Consider the following 15,737-nt stretch of genomic DNA (forward strand, 5'->3'; position numbering starts at 1 on the left):
GCAAGCAGAGGGAGCTCTGACTCTTCCGAGAGCAGCCTCGGTGCTCAGCTCCTCGGGACGGGAACGATGCTCCGGGCTTTGTGCCTGCCTGTCCCAAAATCCCCCGGGCAGAGCCCGGGAATGCTGCTGGGGGAACCGAACCTGGCCAGAGGAGCGATCCTAAAGGGAACACCTGGCACTGGGAATGGTCCTAAAGGAAACACCTAGTACTGGGAACGGTCCTAAAGGGAACAGCTGGGACTGGGAACCATCCTAAAGGGAACACCTGGCACTGGGAATGGTCCTAAAGGGAACACCTAGCACTGGGAACGGTCCTAAAGGGAACAGCTGGGACTGGGAACCATCCTAAAGGGAACACCTGGCACTGGGAATGGTCCTAAAGGAAACACCTGCAACTAGGAACGATCCTAAGGGAAATAGAAATGGTCCTAAAGAAAACACCTGGCACTGGGAATAGTCCTAAAGGAAACACCTGGTCAGAGGAACATTCCTAAATGGGGACCGAATGCCATTTACTTAGGGACCAAATGCCATTTACTGCCCAGTGGAAAATGCCATTTTTTGGTGCAAATTTCAGGCAGAAATGGGCCCAAAATCTGCCTTTGAGCCCATTTCCCCAAATGTGAGTGAAGCCAGCATTGCCTTGAGGCCAAACACTGCAGAGAAGGGCTGAGGCTCAGCCCAAATCCCTCCCCACACCCCAGCCCCATGTCCAGGACGGGACCCCACAGAAATGAATCCCAAAGTGGAGCAGCCCCTGCCCAGCCCTGCTGCTGCACACAGACACAAAACTGGCTGGAAACCCTCTGCTCTTTTCCAGACTGCCTGGTTAAAATAATTAACATTGCTGTTATGAACTTGTGAAGAGAGAACTTCACCCAGATCCCAGAATGAAGGCTTGGGACCTTAAGGATCATCTTGTCCCAGTCCTTCCATTCCCCATGGAACCCAAACACCAAAATCCCAAGGCAGTTACTGCAGCCTGGGATGGTGCAGAGTCCTCATGGCAAAGCAGATTCTTGCCTCTTGTTGCACAGTCAGCCCTGTCCTGAAAAACCCCAGCCTGGCTTCACAGGGACCAACAGCAGAAACCCCTGGAGAAAACTCAATCAGCTTTTGGTCAGGCGTGGCAGAAACCCTGACATGTGCCACTGGTTTGATGCCAGGTGTTCACTGAGGGCACAAATTTGGCAGTTTGGCTGTACATGAGCTAATGCTATCAGAATTATGAAACACTTGGAGGGGTACATGAGCTAATGCTATCAGAATTATGAAACACTTGGAGGGGGAAGAAAATCTTCCTGTTATGAACAATTTCCTTGCACATGCCACAGGTTGAATTAGGAAGAACAACTAGACACAGTCCAGTTTTAGCATTATACCCCAAATAAAGTGGATGCCCTTGAACAAATGCACCTCACCAGGTGGGTTTAGGGTCCCTCCCAACCCAACCCAGCCCAGCCTGGGATTCCCTGATCCCACAGTGCCACTGCTCACTGGTTCCTGCACATTTCAGTACTGTTGATTTTGACCTCTGAGCTACCTGGGCTTAAATCAGAGTTTGCTTTGATGTCCCAGCTGAGCAGAGCAAGCAGCATTTGCAATCTGCTGTGGGCTGCACACACACCCAGAACAAGGGAGAGGAGCAGGAGATTTCCAGTGCTGATTACAGAGCCCCACGTAATCAGTGGGATTACAGAGAGGAATTGCATTAGACACAGCTCCAACCCTCCCAAAGTGAGACACATGCTCCAATAACAGCTGGGGAACAGGTGGAGGCTCAAGACAAAAAGTCTGGAAGCACAGCAATAAATCATGGAACCTGCCCGTGTGACACCCTGGCTCCATCAGGCAAAATGAATTGCTGAGCACAAAGTGTAATAAAGAGAGATGCCAAGGCATAGTCGTGTCTGCCAGTGGTAATTTGAAGTTGAAATATAATCACACACAATATATATGATAAATAACTCCAGACAAGGTCTCCAGCGACAAAGGTAAATAATAAATTTGTGTGGAAGTCAGGATTTACACTGAGGCTGTGAAATGGAAGCAGAGAGATACTGTAAATATTGTCCTTTCCAGGTGATGACTTTAATTCCTCAGACAAGCACCTCTGAAGCTTTCCCAAGGATTTCCTGGAGCTGGAACCCACACGTTTGCCATCTCTAAGGCTCCAGGACAATATCCCTGCTGCCAGCCAGCAGCCAGCACTCAGGTCTGAAGGGAGGCGAGTGTTTGGCAAGGAGAGGATCAGCAAAAGATGAATTCTGGAAACTTGTGTCCCAGGGCCAGGCTGTTCCATGGCAGAGCCCAGAGCAGAAGGCAGCAGGCAGAGCAAAGCCCTGCCAGGAGCAGAGGCAGCTCCTGGCCCGGGGACACCCCGAGCCCTTCAGCAGCTGCCAGGGAGGGACCCCCAGGTCCCAGCCTGAGCCCAGCCCAGCTGAGCCCTCCCAGCACGGCCCCAAAGCATCCCTGTGTGCCAAAACAGGCCCCAAAGCATCCCTGTGTGCCAAAACAGGCCCCAAAACATCCCTGTGGGCCAAAACAGGCCCCAAAGCATCCCTGTGGGCCAAAACAGGCCCCAAAACATCCCTGTGGGCCAAAACAGGCCCCAAAGCATCCCTGTGGGCCAAAACAGGCCCCAAAGCATCCCTGTGGGCCAAAACAGGCCCCAAAACATCCCTGTGAGCCAAAACAGGCCCCAAAACATCCCTGTGGGCCAAAACAGGCCCCAGAACATCCCTGTGATCCAAAACAGGCCCCAGAACATCCCTGTGGGCCAAAACAGGCCCCACAGCATCCCTGTGGGCCAAAACAGGCTCCAAAGCATCCCTGTGGGCCAAAACAGGCCCCAAAACATCCCTGTGAGCCAAAACAGCCCCCAAACATCCCTGTGGGCCAAAACAGGCCCCAAAGCATCCCTGTGGGCCAAAACAGGCCCCAAAAGATCCCTGTGAGCCTGACCACTCCTGCAGGGCCAGGGACACCCCACACAGCCCCTGTGCTGAAGGGATAGGGATCTCAGCCCACCAGGGTTGCACTATGACATGAAATCAATGACACTCGCACTCTGAGATGTCCAAGGCAAAAAAGGGGTAGTTTGTTTCTGGACCTCGATATTTATAGAATTCCAAAAGTGACTATGGATTGGAAATTGCCACTTCTCCCACCACACTGGTCAAACCAACAGTTCATCAATTCTCTCCTCCTCCAGAAAGGAATGCAAAACAACCATTATTTACATGAAAAGTGTGTGAGAAACTCCATTACAAAAAACGTAAACACCAGAAGGCTTAGAAAGAAGAACTTCAGAAGAACAGGGTTACACACCAGGGCCACCCCAGACACCCTGTGCTGAGGGGATTGGGATCTCAGCCCACCAGGGCCACCCCACACAGCTGTGCTGAGGGGATTGGGATCTCAGTCCACCAGGGCCACCCCAGACACCCTGTGCTGAGGAATTGGGATCTCAGCCCACCAGGGCCACCCCAGACACCCTGTGCTGAGGGGATTGGGATCTCAGCCCCCAGGGGCTCCTGCAGGGCTGGGCTCACCACGGGAGCTGCAGCTCTGGGGGTGCTGCAGGTGCTGGGAGCAGAAGGAGCTCATGGACAATCTCCACCCCATAACCCCACCACGGTTCCCTGGACACCACTGGAGGCTCTGACCTCCCAGAGCAGCCCCCAGCCCCCATCCCAGTGTCCTGGCCAAGCACCAGCAGCTTGGGATGGCAGAGAGCAAACACTGGCAGAAGAAGTGGAGCAGCTCTCCCAAGGAGGAACAGGGAACTGCCTCAGCCCCAAGGATGCAGCTGCAAAGGAGCCCTCATTAAACCTGGGCTGGAGCTGATTGAGATCTGACTAATTGGGTCTATTGTACACAGGCAGAGACTGCAGAGGGAGAATATTCAGGGTAAGCAGGTGGCCTAGAAAAACCCTGAGCTCCAGTGAAAAATGAACTCAGGTGCGTGTTCCAGAAATGGAGTTTTTTCCACAATTTTTCCACAAATTTTCCACAATTGGACAGGAACTGGGCAGTCTGGGGTGTGGGTGGTGCTTCCTGGGAGGGTGCCAGTGTCTCAGTGCTGCAGGAAAGCTTCTGGTGCTGCTAATGTGATATTCCTGCATCATTCCCAAAATCCCAAACTTTGACATCACCCCGCTGCTGTTTACACTTCATTCTCTTGCAGGGACTGATTACATTGAGGGGATTATCTCTGCTGCCTGCTCTGCTCAGAGCAATAAATGGCTGCCAGCTTTGGTTAATGGCCAAGAGGAACCTCAGGCATTTAATCAATTTCAAAGCTTTTTATTGCAAATATTCTACCAGGAGCTGATTCCCATTATAAACAAACTATGGAGTGAAAATGAAGAGAACTGTTCTCCCCTCCCCTGGGAAATTGCAATCCAGCACAGCCCTGCCTTTCCAAGGGACGGGAGCTTCTGCTGCTCAGGGCACACAGAGATCTGGGTGTGAAAAAAGGCATTCATTCAAATAAATAAATGAGTGGCACGTGTGGAAAACGATGAGCACTCCACACCTGAGGCCCCGTTTGCAGAATTACCCATGCAAAATGTGCAATTGTGTGAGCTACTGACTAATTACCTGATTTGCATACGCAATGTGATCGGAGCTGGGCCCTTCCCGCAGGGATTGCAGGGACATTCCAGGGGATTGGAACATTCCAGGGGATGGGAACATTCCCATTCCAAGGGATGGGAACATTCCAGGGGATGGGAACATTCCCATTCCAATGGATGGGAACATTCCCATTCCAAGGGATGGGAACCTTCCCGTTCCAAGGGATGGGAACATTCCCATTCCAATGGATGGGAACATTCCCATTCCAAGGGATTGGAACATTCCAGGTGATGGGAACATTCCTGCCTGCTGCAGGAAGGGAATGACCTGACCACCAGGTTCTCAGCTTCCCAAAGTTTCCCAGAAGTTCAGTGCTAAAGCACCAGGAGATGCAGGGCAGAACAAACCTTTCCTGCAGCCCAGGCAGGAGCCCAGCACATCCCTGGGGTGGGCTCTCCATCCTGCTGGGGCTATGGGGGTATCAGCCAGGCCCTGATGGAGAGATGTGCCCCACAAAACACCCATAGAACACCCACAAAACACCCCACAGAACACCCATAAAACACCCATAGAATACCCCATAGAACACCCACAGAACACCCATAGAGCACCCCAGCCCCTCACACCCCCAGACTAACCGGGTGTTCTCAGTGCAGAAGGAGGAGGAGAAAGGACTGCAGGGACAGGAGGGCTCAGGAGGGCTCCCAGTGTTCAGTGGGGTGGTGGCACCTGAGCAGAACCTGGGCTGGCTGAGTCCCTTTTCCAGCCTCAATAGTTCTGTGCTTCTCTTTTGGGAACCGTCCTGAGCCAAATCCCTGTGGGTATCCACACGCTCCAGAGCACACTTCCCAACACCTGGAGATGCTCCCAGTGATCCCTAGCCAGCCTGACCTGAGCAGGAGAACGAATCCCAGAATCCCAGAATCCCAGAACTGTGAAGGTTGGGAAGATCTCCAGGATTCTCAAGTCCAGGCTTTCTCTGCACACCCCCACGCCCACAGGGACACCACAGAGTGCCACTGCCACACATTTTCTGAACAGCTGCAGGGACAGTGACTGCCCCGCTGCCCTGGGCAGCCCCTTCCAATGGGAGCAGCAATAACTTCCTTTTTACTTCTTTCTAAACCCTTGGGATTATCATGCACATGTCCCTGTCGAGCTTCCAAGGAACCAAAGCAGTTCCCTTGGGGAGGTCTGATTTTCTATTCCATTAGATTTCCCTTGATTTAATTTTGTCTCACTAAACAGATCGCCGTGACAAACATGTGCACAAACTGCATTCCAAGAGCTTTTTCCCCTGCTATAATTAATTCACTCTATGACATATAAAAGATAACCAGCACTGAGAAGGGAGTGTTGTTGACCAGAAGCAAATCAAGAGTTACACCTAAAAATGCAACTATATAAAAATATATCAGGAAGAAATACATCAGGAAAAGCTAAATATGTCACTCAGGGAATGCTGAATGTGAAGCTGACCTCTTGCAAATGGATCTCTTTTGGAGAACAGAAGCACAAATTCCTGCCCCAGTGTAATATTGTGCTGGTGTGTGGGAATAGCCATGGACAGCTCCAGAGCCTGGCAGTGGGCAGGGACCTTTCTTGTTATTTGTTATTAATTATTAATTATTTATTGGTCTCCACACAGCGTGCAATGGAAACCTCTGGTGTGCCCTGCTCCAGGCTGGGCTATCCATGGAACAAACCCCTGCCCTGCCCTGCTCCAGGCTGGGCTGTCCCTGCACAAACCCCTGCCCTGCTCTGCTCCAGGCTGGGCTGTCCATGGAACAAACCCCTACCCTGCTCCAGGCTGGGCTGTCCATGGAACAAACCCCTGCCCTGCTCCAGGCTGGGCTGTCCATGGAACAAACCCCTGCCCTGCTCCAGGCTGGGCTGTCCATGCACAAACCCCTGCCCTGCCCTGCTCCAGGCTGGGCTGTCCCTGCACAAACCCCTGCTCTGCTCCAGGCTGGGCTGTCCCTGCACAAACCCCTGCCCTGCTCCAGGCTGGGCTGTCCATGGAACAAACCTCTGCCGTGCCCTGCTCCAGGCTGGGCTGTCCATGGAACAAACCCCTGCCCTGCTCCAGGCTGGGCTGTCCATGGAACAAACCCCTGCCCTGCTCCAGGCTGGGCTGTCCCTGCACAAACCCCTGCTCTGCTCCAGGCTGGGCTGTCCCTGCACAAACCCCTGCCCTGCTCCAGGCTGGGCTGTCCCTGCACAAACCCCTGCCCTGCTCCAGGCTGGGCTGTCCCTGCACAAACCCCTGCCCTGCCCTGCTCCAGGCTGGGCTGTCCCTGCACAAACCCCTGCCCTGCTCCAGGCTGGGCTGTCCCTGCACAAACCCCTGCCCTGCCCTGCTCCAGGCTGGGCTGTCCCTGCACAAACCCCTGCCCTGCCCTGCTCCAGGCTGGGCTGTCCATGCACAAACCCCTGCCCTGCTCCAGGCTGGGCTGTCCCTGCACAAACCCCTGCCCTGCTCCAGGCTGGGCTGTCCCTGCACAAACCCCTGCTCCAGCTCCCAGCCCCAGCCTTTCCTTGCTCACCAAGAGGAAAACTCCTGCCCAGGAAGAGCTGGGCTGTAATCGATCCAGGCCCAGCTGTCAATAAATTCATTTTCTGTAAACAAGAGCAGCGCTGTGCCCAGAACCGGGGCTGGGATGACAAAGCTCTGGCCCTGACTGGGTTCCAGGGCCAGTGATGGATGAGGGTTCAGCCTCCAGCCCCTTCTGCTCACGGATGCATTTATTGATCCGGAAAAATTACTCAGCCTAAATTTTCCTGTGCTGCTCTCCAGTCCTGAGGTTTATAGCACAAAGTACCACAGCACTCCAACAGAAGTAAATCTTTACAACCAATACTCTGACAACTGCAGCTTCTCCCAGGGGCAAGAATTAAAAATTCACAGCCCAAAAAAAAAAGAGGGTGGATGTGACCATGCCTCCCCTGGCACAATATGAGGCTGTTTCCTCTCATCAAACAGGAGAGGCCAATATGTGTAAAATAATTTAACTGTGAAAAGAAGCAAGCAACAACTGAGTGATAACGACAGAAATTCAATTTCCTCCACTGAACTGCCCAAGTGCCTCCAGTGTCTGTCTGTTTGTCTGTCTGTTTGTCTGTCTGTTTGTCCAGGAGGGCTCTGAAATGCTTTGCTTTGTCTGCTCTGGGCCTGTCAGAGGGATCTGCCCCTTCCCCTCACAAACCAACATCTGAATCCCCCAGTAATTTGCCTTCTTGCAATTCATATTTTAGTGCATTAAAAGTCTGCACCCGAACATCTCGGGCTGAGGAGGTTTTCAAGATTTCTTCTGCCATTCATTTGTTGTCCTTCAATATTAATTTTGCATCCCCAGTGAAGCTGACAGCTGTCAGGAGGATCAAACCTTTCCACCTGCAATGATCCCATGAATTTGGAACTGACACACTTGGGCTCAGGAAGAAAAAGCTCTTCAAGTTGTGGGTTTGGGGTTTGTTTTGTTAAGGAATGCATAATGAGAAAAGAATTCTGGCTGAGGTTTCTCCATTAATGCTGGAGGGGTAAGTGACTGGAATAGGAAATCTTTGCACTACCCAGGTTTATGGGAATTGCAGAGAATGGATTCAAAGGACAACATTTTCTAAGTCCCTATCAGGAGGATTTTAGGTCACATGTGGGTGAGTTTCTTGGCAGGGTGAGCAGCCTTTCCACATACATTTTCCCTTTGGCTGTAGGTCCCTGGGCTGCTCTGATCACAGCAGCTTGCTCTTCCCAGCAGAACTGATCCACACTGATTATGTCTCAATAAAACAGGAAGATTTTCCACCACAGTGCAATCACAGCCGATTTCTCACACTTTGTTTCTCAAAGTAACATTTCGCTTGCACCAGTGTTTTATTTTTTAATGGAGTAGGAATAAAACATCTCAATCTTCTCAGAGCAAGCAATAAAAGCTGGAGTGAAAAGCAACAAAAAAGGAATGAGGCATCGCCCCAATGAGGAAAAATCTCTTTGGCCACATTTGCCCACATCAGAGTCTGTCAGAACGATCTGGGGGTTGAGCAGAGAACACAAAGCTGCAGAGCCATCAAGGGCAGTGTTTAACTGCACTGGTGTTGTTTTTCCTTTTCTACTTGCCAGCATTGCCAGCCTGTGCTGGCAGGGGCTGCCAGGTGAGCAGGGAATGAGCTGGGTGGGTGCTCAGGGCTGGAGCTGGGGCCATGGAGCTGCAAGGGAAAACCCCAGCAGGAGCTGCCTGGGCACAGCACTGGGACAAACAGCCCTGAGTGCAGCCCCACAGAGCCAGAGAATCCCACACTGGGCTGGGCTGGGCTGGGAGGGCCCTCAGAGCCCCCCAGTGCCACCCCTGCCATGGCAGGGACACCTCCACTGACACCTCCAGGGTGTCCCAGTGTCCAGCCTGGCCTTGGGCACTGCCAGGGATCCAGGGGCAGCCCCAGCTGCTCTGGGAATTCCATCCAAGCCCTCCCCACCCTGCCAGGAGCAATTCCCAGTTCCCAATGTCCCATCCATCCCTGCCCTCTGGCACTGGGAGCCATTCCCTGTGTGCTGTCCCTCCATGCCCTGTCCCCAGTCCCTCCCTGGCCCAGGCTGTTTGACCAGCCCAGGACACAAAACCACCTCATTGCAGCTTCACACTCCATTCACAGCACTGAACCCTGCACATAAACCCAGGGGGGCTTTGCTTCTCCCAGGCCCAGCCCAGCCTGTGCCAGCCTGGCTGTCCTGGCACTGGGGCTGAGCCAGAGCAGCACGGAGGGAGCAGGGTGGGAATGGGAACAGGCTGTGAATCCATCACAGTTTCATTTGTGCTCCCAGCCCCAGCAGCTGCTCCCCTCCTGCAGAGGCAGGTGCTGCTGCAGGGATGATATTGATGCTAAAGCAAAAGGCCATTTGCTGATAACTCTGCTCGCTACCACACTGCATCAAAAACACTTCTAAATCTCCCAAAGTGTTCAGCTGGGAAACAAAGTTAAACAAAGAAAAAAATCCTATTTTGAGAACAAGAGGAGAGAAACAAATCTTTTTCTTGCTTGCTTTCATTCCACAATCTTTAAAAAAAAAATTCATGCTTCAAGTAAAGGTGAAAATAAAAGATACTTAACTTCTTCTAAAATATAGAGAAATATTTGTTAGCTGAGAAAAACAATTCCAGAGCGTTGGTCACTGAGTCCTTTGTAACCCATTAAAACTCAGTGACCCCAACACACCCCTGCAGCCAGGTATCTGCACAGCTCCTCTGGGCCAGTGATCTTGAAGGGAAAGCTGATTTGAGTGTGTGCTGAAACCAAATGGAGCTGCTGATGTCAAAGCCTTGTGGGGTTTGGAGTGTCCTGCCAGGAAAGCAGATGATCCAAGGGTAACCACGGGAGGGGTCAGAGGAAGCACTGCACACACTGAAACTATTTGTGACCACTTCTGGAAAATGCACCAAAGCACAGGCTCTTCCCAGAAACACTGCCCCATCCCAGGGCTCCATTCACCCTGTTCCCAGCCAGACAACACCCCCTGCGCTGGGGAGGGCTCTGCCAATGGTTCTGGGCCTCTCTAAGAGATTCTTGGGCCTCTATAATACGAGTTTGTGCCTCTGTAAGATGGTTTGTGCCTCTGTAAGATGGTTTATCCCTCCATAATATGGGTTTGTGCCTCTGCAAGATGGGTTTGTCCCTCTTTGAGAAGGTTTGTGCCTCTATAGGATGGTTTATCCCTCTATAAGATTGGTTTGTCCCTTTATAAGATGGTTTGTGCTTCTATAAGATGGGTTTGTCCCTCTATAAGATGGGTTTGTCCCTCTACAAGATGGTTTACCCCTCTATAAGAAGGTTTGTGCCCCTCTATAAGTTGTTTGTCCCTCTGTAAGATGGTTTGTCCCTCTCTAAGATGGGTTTGTCCCTCTCTAAGATGGTGTGCCCCTCTATAAGAAGGTTTGTGCCCCTCTCTAAGATGGGTTTGCCCCTCTCTAAGATGGTCTGTCCCTCTCTAAGATGGTCTGTCCCTCTCTAAGATGGTCTGTCCCTCTGTAAGAAGGATTGTGCTCCTCTCTAAGATGGGTTTGTGCCCCTCCAGAGCTCCCACCCCAGACCCCCCAGGGCAGGGAGGCTCCCCCGAGCCTCGGAGCCGCTCCCGGAGCCGCTGCTGGAGCTGCAGCCCAGTGAACCCCACGGACGTGTCCGAGCTCAGGCTCTGGGCTCACAGTGCCCGTCTGCCATGGAAACGGAGCCGCCAGGAGCCAGGGGGGCCGTGGCACCGCCAGGATCACAGCAGCTTCCCCCGCTGTGCACCAGGGGGTTCACTCACCCTCCGGGAGCGAACCCGCCCTGTCCTGCCTGCCCAGCGGGGCCTACATGGCAGCGAAACCCACATTTTGTACCTAATGTGTGTCCCCAGCTGTGGCTCCAGCGCTGAGCTCTCCTGCATCCCCCCCCTCCGTTATCCCAGGGCTTCATCATGAGCTCCCCCTCATCCCCCCTCCGTTATCCCAGGGCTTCATCATGAGCTCCCCCTCATCCCCCCTCCGTTATCCCAGGGCTTCATCGTGAGCTCCCCCTCATCCCCCCTCCGTTATCCCAGGGCTTCATCGTGAGCTCCCCCTCATCCCTCCCTCCATTATCCCAGGGCTTCATCGTGAGCTCTCCTGCATCCCCCCTCCGTTATCCCAGGGCTGTGCCCACTGTGCCCTTCCCAAACAGCTCTGCTGTCACAGACACATTTTATGAAAAATCCTTTCCTTAGGATCTTTTCTCCTGAGAAGCCAAGAGGCCTCAGGAATGAAATGTAACCAATGGTTATCTGCTGCTGTGGAATGCAACAGGTGCATCTGGGATTGGTTCATGTTGGTTGTTTCTAATTAATGGCCAATCACAGTCAGCTGGCTTGGACTGTCTGAGTCACGACCTTTTTTATCATTCCATTCCTTTCCTTTCAAGCCTTCTGATGAAATCCTTTCTTCTATTCTTTTAGTACAGTTTTAATATATCATTTTCTTTTCCTATAATATATATCACAAAATAATAAATCAGCCTTCTGAACCATGGAGCCAAGATTCTCATCTCCTCCCTCGTCCTGGACCCCTGTGAACACCAGCACGCTCCGGAGCCCAGCAGTGAGGCAGGAGGGGAGCTGAGCCCAGGAGCCCCTCAGGAATGGCCCTGCCCCAGACTGTGCTGCTCACCCCTGTGCCTCTCCTTCCCCTTCTCCTTCAGGCAGTCCCAGATTCCTGAGGTTTGGAAAAGCCATCGAGTCCCAGCTGTGCCCGACGCCCACCTTGTCCCCAGCGCAGAGCACCGAGTGCCACCTCCAGGGGTGGGCACCCAACAAGTGCTGAGCAAATCTTACAAACAGGGAAAAAAGTGTCCCATAAAGGAAAGATTCCCAGTTACAAACCTATCTGACATTTGCTGTAATGGTTCAAAGCTAAAGAGAGCTCCTGCTGAGAGCAGGGAGATAACACACAGGATTTCTGTCCTCATCTCGCTATCATGATCAGGCACTAAGGAAAAACCTGGAGCAAAGGGGGAGGTGGGGAAAATAATACTGGCAATCAGAAAAGGAGAAACAATACCAACCATGCTGATAATCCAAAAGGCTCTGGGAAATCTATAAAATGTTCTCATGAAGAAAAGGAAAGGAAAAGGAGGCAACGATGGAGTGGGAAAAGAGGGACTTGTCTGGGAGAGGCAGAGAGCAAAGGTGGAGGGAAACCTGTATTCCCCAAAGCCAGAAATGCCACCCAGAGCATCACAGAATGGCCTGGCTTGGAAGGGACCATAAAGACCATTTTGTTCCCAGCCCCTGCCATGGGCAGGGATTCTCCCACAATCCAAGATTCCACAAGGATGGATGGCTGGCTGCATTGGGAGCTCTGATGCAGAAGGGCTTGGTGCAAACCCTCCAGGTTTCTGACAGGCAGGTTCCCCTCCAGCCCCTGTGCTCTGATTCCATTGCATCCCAGCCAGAGTCAGGGGGAGGTGGGCGGGAGCTCGAGAAAATTGGGGCATTTTGGAGCATTTCAGAGTCACAGGGAAAGGCCCAGGGCTCCTCAGTGTTCTCTGACAGCTGATAAACTCAGAAGAACCTGAAGTATTAAACCCATAAATTCCTCTCCAGATTCAATTGAGAGGCTCGTGAGGGTGATAGAAGTGTCTGGTGCTGCCTCACTGCTCAATTCCACAGTTCAGCACCAGGCTGGAGCCGCACTCTGCAGGGGTCAGCAGCAGGGTGGCGGAGGGGCACAGCTGGGCACAGCTGGGCAGGCACAGCCCACAGGAGCAGGGTGTCTCTGGCCCCTGGGGGCAGCCAGCAGCTCCTCCTCCTCCTCCCTGCTGCAGGTCTGCTCTGTCACAGCTCCCCACAGCCCGGGAAGGCTCCTCTCAGTGACAGGAGAGGCTCTCTCAGCCGTGGAGAGCTGCTCTCATTGCAAGTGCAGAGTGAGCTGGAGCAGCCACTGACAGCAGCCTGCAATTCCAAGGGGGGAATTAAACCCCACTCCTCTGTTTCTGCACCCCATGGATCTCATTCACATGACGAGAGGAATAATTGGATTTGTCCAAGCAAGGTGGTCTGAGGTTCTCTGGAAACCCCACGGTGACAGCTGCCCATGGCACCTCACCCACAGCAAGGCCAAAGCCAGGCACAAACACCTCGGGGTCACACATGGGCAGGCATGGGTGGGACATTGGGAATTGTCCCTGGCAGGGTGGGCAGGCCCTGGAATAGAATTCCAGAGCAGCTGTGGTTGTCCCTGGAGCCCTGCAGTGCCCCAGGCCAGGCTGGACACTGGGACAGTGGGAGGTGTCCCTGCTGTGGAACAGAGCAATGGGATCAGCTTCAAGGTCCCTCCCAACCCAACCCAGTCTGGGGTCCTGTGACATTAACAGGAATAATAAATCTCTCTTCAGATTCACAAACATCTCTGAGGACTCTCAGCCACAACCCAGGCATTTCTATGCAGATAATGCAGTTCAAAATGCAGGCAGATCCAAATGCTGGTATTAAAAACACATTAAATGAAAATAAATGAGCGTGTGGGTGGAGAATTTGGGATGCCAGACCCCCGAGCTCAGCTCACATCCATCTCTGCCCGCAGCCTGTCCCACGCTGGCAGCAGAGCCTCATTTCATAATTTACACTCATTCTCCTTCTAAAGCACTGAAATTGCCCTCGCTGCATTGACAGCGGTGGAGCTTTATTAAGTTGCCTCAAAGTCTTGCTCTTCATATTTATTCCCTGCCTGTTGCTCACACAAAGCAATCAGCAGGCCGGGCGAGAGCTTTGGGGAGTGTTTATGGACGTGTCAGCAGCACCCACCTTAAATAAAACCACACTTACTCCAGATTGCTGAGATTGCCTGGGAAATGAGTGCAGGAGATGGGAACTCGGATGTACAGAGCCTGCTTTTGGGCTCAGATGAAAAGGACCAGGTGAATCTATTCTCTAATTCTGATAGAAGTCACAACTCCCACTTGTGTTACCAAACTTCACTCTCATTTGTAGGAAGGAAATGGAAAATTCAGGTGGCAAGGAAAGCACAGACACATTCCAGGGCCAGCCTCACTGCTGGCATTTTTTTCTCTACAGACAACATTCGTGGCCAGACTAAAAATGACTCCTGAAGGGCCCAAGGAAACAAAAAAGGGATTTAAGACGTGGCTACTCAGCAATATTGACTAATTTATCACTGAAATAGCACAAATTAGTCACTGAGACAACTCTCAGGAAGAGAAAAGGTGTCTGTCTTCCTCTGGAAGCAGCTCTGGAGCAAAGCCCTACTTTGTGCAGGAGCACAGAAGGGAGAGTCAGGGGGAGCCAGGCTGGGACAGCTGCAGCTCCAGGGCAGCAAATCCAGTCCCAGTGGGTCCCTCACAGCACAGGCCCCCACCACGCCTTGTGTTCCTCACAAAGCACTGAACAAGTGACATCTCATCAGGAAAAGGTAACAGGGACCTCAGATCTGTTTTCCCATTCAAGATCAAGCCAAGATGGATCGCCCTGGGAAGCTGGACCAGCTCTCTGGAGCCTTCAGGACTGAACTTCCATCTCCTGAGTCATCCATTGCCCTGCCTTGGCCCTGGGTACAAAACAAGCTTCTGTTCCAGCCCTTGACAGGGTTCACATTCCCACTGGCAGTGGCTGGAGCAGCAGATCCTGGCTCTGCTGGCACCAGCTGGAGCTCTGCCCCTGCCCATGGCAAGGTCTGGCCCTTTCCAGCAAGGCTGCAGCACTTTGTTCCTGTTGTTTCTAGAGAAAGCAGGAGGAGTTCTGGGGTCCTGCTGGGTCCTGTCCAGCTCAGCAGATTGGAGAATTCCATGGTTCCAGGTTTGGCATTTCTGTTGTGTCCTGTCCACACGTGAGGTAGATCCAGCTCCTGGGCATTCCCAGATGACAAGGGGGAGGGAAAAATTTCATTTTCCTTTAAAAACTGAAAGCCCTTGGATTTCTAATCTGAGGAACAAAGATTTCCACTGCTTATAGCATCTGATGGCAGAGTCCTGTGCCCTTGGGATTTCCATGGCATCAAGATTCCACCATGGCAGACTCCAGAAAGGCAGAATGATTATGGAACACTGATTTTATATCACTGTGAGATAAATTAACTAATTCATGAACACAAACACATCGACGTGCATTTGATTTACAGCAAGAGAACCGTTTCAGATCAGGAAAAGATGAGCCCTCCGATGGTTCTGTGACCTGTACAGATTTAAATTACCAAATGGAAAGCCAAGGTTCCTTACTACACAAAACACAAGTGTTGTAAAAGCAAAAGCACTGCAGTGTGTGAAAAATGTGTATTTTTATTTTATTGGCTTTTTGCAAATATTAAAATGAATATTATATGTGTTGTGTTAAAAAGTTATGCTGCATTAATTTTCTTAAGTAGTGTGTAAAATATCGTTTTAGGTTATAACAAAATGTTCAAATAGAAACTATGCTATGTAGGATACTTTTTTAAAGAGAGGACTCGCAGTGAGATAGCAGCCACAGAACACCTGAATCCTTCAGAGAAAGAGAATTTATTGCCCCATTATCAGAAGAAATGAACTTCTTCCCACCTTGAAGGCAATGTTAGGATTCAGAGGAAGAAGCTGACACTGCCCAGCCAGAATCCTGTGTTTGAATGGAATTTATGCATCATGGATGAGGTGTATGAATATGC

The 15,737-nt window shown here is 51.8% G+C and overlaps 1 protein-coding gene across 2 annotated transcripts in view; it reads right to left on the minus strand.

Moving 5' to 3' along the window:
• NEGR1 (neuronal growth regulator 1) overlaps positions 1-15,737 on the minus strand; it is a 215,882-nt gene that overhangs the window by 180,854 nt on the left and 19,291 nt on the right. The gene's annotated exons all lie outside the window — the stretch shown is intronic.

The sequence above is a fragment of the Agelaius phoeniceus genome, chromosome 8 (genome assembly GCF_051311805.1).
Source record: "Agelaius phoeniceus isolate bAgePho1 chromosome 8, bAgePho1.hap1, whole genome shotgun sequence".
NCBI classification, from domain to species: Eukaryota; Metazoa; Chordata; class Aves; order Passeriformes; family Icteridae; genus Agelaius; species Agelaius phoeniceus.